The sequence below is a fragment of the Palaemon carinicauda genome, chromosome 1, assembly GCF_036898095.1.
Source record: "Palaemon carinicauda isolate YSFRI2023 chromosome 1, ASM3689809v2, whole genome shotgun sequence".
Taxonomy (NCBI): Eukaryota; Metazoa; Arthropoda; class Malacostraca; order Decapoda; family Palaemonidae; genus Palaemon; species Palaemon carinicauda.
Window position 1 is genome coordinate 132846678 of NC_090725.1, and position 5482 is coordinate 132852159.

The window sequence follows — 5482 nt, forward strand, 5'->3', positions numbered from 1 at the left end:
GACAGGTCCTAATGGGAGCAAGGGTCGCGTGGGTTCACCTGTCTTCACCTTCTAAACAAGTGAGGGTCATGATGCATGAGTAACCCAGTGGAGGTATCATATCAGGACTTTAAGACAGGGCAATATATTGTTGTAAGGAGTGAATAGGAGGCAGGATTTTGTACAAAACGGATTTCGATCAAAGTGAAAAATCTATTTTTCGGTGAGAGGGCCATGTCGTCCTGATGGAAGGTTCCTATAGGTAGCCTTCTAAGGGATATTTGCTACAGTGATACTCCCAGAGAATTAAACCAAAGGTCTCCAGGATTCCAACTCCTGGCATGAGTATCCAATAAAGGATATCGTATAATGCCAGGGGACGTATTCTATATACAACACATGGCAATTTTCACCCAGAATAGATTTAACGCTTCGATGTAAGGGGGAAGAGTGGCAAAAAGGAAGGGGTGCCGTTCTAGGTACCCGGTGGATCTCCTTCCCTACTACTACCGCGACGCCCTTCCTATTCTGGTCGTTAAGCGGAAATGGTCGCAGATAAAGTAATCTTAGGAGGGATCAGCAAAAGGATGGGTTCCATCAGGACGACATGGCCCTCTCACCCAAAAATAGATTTTTCACTTTGATCAAAATCCTTTTTTTTGGGCTCAGGCCATGTCGTGCTGATGGAAGTATACTAGAGAATTGTCTTGTAATTATTATTAGCTGTGGGTTTGTGTATGTGCCTTCTACCTTGAATATATTTCCTTATCTGGTCTACTAGACCTATATGTGAAATTCCAGAGAACTGTCACTTTCACTAAACCTGGAGCTGGTTTAGTGCCTCCTGGCCCCCAGCAGGGAAATGTTGATGTCGACAATAAGGATTCAAGGTTTTAATTTCCAATTGGAACAAAACGGATAGCGTTGAAGCATACCTTTTTACTTACCTTAAGAATGTAAGTTTATTCCTTTAGAAAACATTGTTGTGATTTCAAAAATTTGAACACCATAAGGGGTTTTAGTAAAACCCTAACATACTTTATTAGCTTATAACTGAGGGAGCAGTAATAAGATGCAAATATGGTTAAGTATTTTATTATGCAACTAAATTATCAAATGTAGTTACAACAAAGTATGAATCTGATCCAGCATTGAAACACCTCAAAGTCCATACTTTCTCGTGAAGAAAAAATATTTAAATACATTATCAGAATAACGCCACTCAATAGAGATGTGAAACCAAATCTATCTGACATAGTCAGATGTTAGGAAATGCATAAGACACCATAACGCAAACGTTCACTAGGCACTGGTGTATTGATCAGATATGCACCTACACAGAACAGTGTGTCAACCATAGTTGTGATCTGCACAAGTGGGTACGTATACCCATGCACCTGATGCACTGTAAGGTCCCAAAACAGTCCACTGTTCATCGCAGCACTAGACGACAGGTTTAATCACACTACCCGCCGCCACCACAAAGTGTTTTATCTCTTGTACTTTCTTCGCGTAATGTTTGTAGAAGGCCCTGGATGATTTCCACCCAGAGTATGAGCAGAGTCTCTCAAAGTCCATATGTTGAAAGAAATTCAGCGAAAAAGCAACATTCCTCGGATCGTGACCTGCAGGTGTACTGTCAGGATCTGCTCTGCGAATAAAGTAGGTGAACTTCGCTCTCAGTTGTCTTAAAGATAGGTTCGATCCTGAAGTTTTGCCTCTGAAGAGCTGTACTCCTTTGAAGTTTAAAGTTCTTCTGGTCACAGAGAGGCATCTTCCTTCAGTGGGCAGATTCTCCAAGGACCCACCTCTTGGTGGGTAACTCATTCTTGGCAAGAAAAGCTGGATCGGGAAGCAGGTTCAGTTCTCCTGAGTCCAGGAACTGACTATGGCCTTCGTTTCTAGATAAGGCCACTATATCACTAACTCTAGCCCCTGAGGCTATTGCGAACAGAAAAATGACTTTCTATGTTAAATCCTTTAGAGTACAGTTCTCATTATCCAGGTTCGAAGCATAGTGCAAGACTTTGCCCAAAGACCACGTGATGGGCTTTGGTGGGGCTGCAGGCTTGAGTCTAGCGCATGCCTTCGGGATCTTATTAAAGATTTCACCTGAAAGGTCCACCTCAAAAGCGTACAGAAGTGGTCTAGCCAGGGCCGATTTACAAGAAGTAATTGTAGTAGAGGCCAGGCCTTGTTCGTGGAGGTCTATGAAGAATGCAAGACAGAAATCTATCGATATCTCTGTCGGTTTCCTTGCTTTCACAAAGGTCACCCATTTCTTCCATGACAATTCGTATTGTCTCCTAGTCGAACTTGACTTGTACTCCTCGATGAAGTCAACTTTATCCTTTGAGATTCCAAACTTTTTGCTCTCCGCTAAGGTGAGAATATCATGGGATGTGGTTGCTGGTTCTCGAGGATGAAGCGTAGACAGTCGACTTCTGAACCAGCTGAGCCAGCACTGGATTCGGCAGTAGAAACAGCTTCAGATTCAACTCTAGGACTAGAGGAAACCAATTGCTCTTGGGCCACTTGGGGGCTACTACCGCTGCTGTCCCTCTGGAGGATCTTAGCTTGTCGAGGACTCTTAGCAGGAGATTGGTTGGTGGAAACAGGTAAATACCATTCCACCTGTTCCAGTCTAAGGACATGGCATCCATCGCTTCTGCTTGAGGGTCCAGGTAAGGGGCTATGTAACGAGATAGTTTCTTGTTGTCGCTCGTTGCGAAGAGGTCGATCTGTAGTTCTGGGACTTTTCCCGAGATGAAAGAGGATGAGTCTGCGTCTAGGGACCATTCTGTCTCTATGGGTTTCGCCTGGATAGAGCGTCCGCAATGTGGATCCCTTGTAAGTGAACTGCTGATAAGTGCCATATCTTTTTCCTTGCCAGGTAGAAGATGGCTAACATCACATGGTTGATGTGGGGTGATCTCGAGCCTTGTTGATTTAAACACTACTATCACCTCGTTGTCCAGGACCAACCTGATATGGATTGATCTACGAGGGGATAGTTTCTTCAACGTCAGGAATACAGCCATAGCTTCCAAAATGTTGATATGAAATGTTTTGAACTGGCGCAACCAATTCCCTTGCACTTTCTTGTCGTGAGAATTACCCCCCCCCCCCATCTTTCCAAGGAAGCATCCGTATGTATCACCTCTGATGGTTGTGGTGGTTGCATGGGAATTATCCACGCTAGACTCTTGGCTGTTGACTATGCTTTAATTGCGTGCGCAACAAGGCTGGGGTCAACCTTAGTTGATCTCTTCGAGCATTTGATGCGTATTCCCTCCAGACTCCTGACGCATCTTTTAAACGTGCCTTTAGCACGGGTCTGTCACTGCTGCGAACTGAAGAGAGCCCAAGACTCTTTCCTATTGGCGTCTTGAAATCCTCTTGTGACGGAATAGTCTCCTGACAGAATCCTGCTATTTCTCTCCTCCTCTTGGATGGAATGGAGAGGTGGTGTGACTTTAAATTCCATTGGATTCCTGGCCACTGGAACTGTTGAGCTGGAGTGAGACGAGACTTCGTATGGTTGATCTTGAAGCCCAAGTGTTCCAAAAACTAGATCACTTTTTGAGCTGCCTGTAGACAAGTAATCTTGGATGTTGCCTATAGCAACCAGTCCTCTAAGTATGCTACCACTTGAACACCTTCGGTGTGTAGCTGTTGGACGATTGTGTCAGCTAGCTTTGTGAATATCCTTGGGGCTGTGTTCAGTCCGAAGGGCATTGCTCTAAAGACAAACTTCTTCTTCTGTAGTCTGAATCCTAGGTAAGAAGAGAAAAGGCAACTCATCGGGAGATGCCAGTAAGCATCTGCTAGATCTATTGAGACCGTGTACGCCCCTCTTGGCAGAAGGGTCCTTATGTGTTGCAAAGTAAGCATCCGAAACCTGTTTTTCTCGATGAACTTGTTGAGTGGAGATAAGTCTTTCTTGGGAACACAAAACTGCCTTCCATGGAACTTGATGGACTTCACTTTCTTTATCACCTTCTTGTTCAAGAGTTCTGAGATATATTCTTCCAACAAGGGAGTGGAGTTTTGGAAGAATTCTGAAAAACGGGGTGGAATTCTGCTCCATTCCCACCCGAGTCCATTCGTGATTAGGCTGTGGGCCCAGGGATCGAAGGTCCAGTGATCCCGAAAGTGATTGAGTCTGCCCCCTACCTGGAACCCCTCATTGCTTGGGAGGTCCTGCGGATTTGCCTCCGCGACCATGTCCTCCTCGGCCCCGAGAGAAGTTACCTCCTAGAGAACTTCTCTTAGGACCTTTTCTTTTCTGGCTGGGGCGAAAGGAAATCGACTGCCTCTCAAAGCTAGGGTTGGAGACTGGTGACTGGGCTACCAATTGTTGGGGGACCATCTGGAAGGGGGTCTGAGACATTGTGGTCATGTTCATGGCGGGGATTTGTGCCGGTCTTCGTGGTCTCCTTGCCCTCTTGTTCTTGGGCTGGGGACCTCCTTCCGTAGAAGATTTTCTTTTTGAAGACATACCCCACTTTTGGAGAAGGTTCCTGTTCTCTGTTGCTGTCCTCTGGTGGTTCTGAGACAGTTGATCTTCTCCTGCATAGTCCTTTGTTGCTTCCTGAACGATTCCTGCATAGCTTTTTGTTCCTGTTGGAATGACTACATCATGCGTTTCAGAGACGTCAGGATCTCTTCACTCGTATTAGCCTGAGCAACAGGTTGTAGAGTTGGAGCAGAGGACGTTGAAGGCAGTGGTTGATATGCGGCCACGGCAAATTAGGGGTCGTCTGTCACCGTTGAGAGGGATTCTTCTCCCTCCACTTAGGGAGGATCCTTGTCCTCTTCAGGAATACCTTGCAGCAGGTCCTGTTCAGTGTCAGAAGACACTTCTGACATCCTCTCTTGATGGATGTCCATGCCCTTTAAGGCCTTGTTGATGTCCAAGTCAACCTTCAGCTAGATGAAGGGGGACCGAAGGTGTTCCTGGGACACTACTGCACTCAGCAGAGCCTTGGAAACAGTAAGCACCTCAGGGAGTCATTGGGTAGGTATGGTCCTGGGGAGTTCTTCTGGAACCCCCTTACCCATTTGCGAAGGGTATCCCTTGCTGTGTCCCTAGCCTCTAGGGTAACTAGGGGGGCTTCACCGAAACCATTGGCCAGCAGGGTTGAGCAGATGGTGCAACCCTTCGGGTCCCAATACTTCAGGTCTCCTGTGACGATGCAGCAAGGGGCATGAGACCTACACATCGCGTGGCCACAGAAGTCCCTCCCCTTGTGGTTGCAGAACATTGCTCCGTACTTCTCTGTAGGGTCATCCTGTAAAGAAAAATACTTTACATGACTATGTTATTTTATATATCAGTGATATAAAAGCATACAGTGTATAATAACAATAGTAATAACTATTGCATATGGTAGCTTAGGATAGTAAGCTTGAAAGGAAATAGGAAAAGACACATATCTGAATTTCCTCTCCCAGGCTATTGCTGAGACCTCCGTCTGTATTAATATTCAGTTTCCCTGAT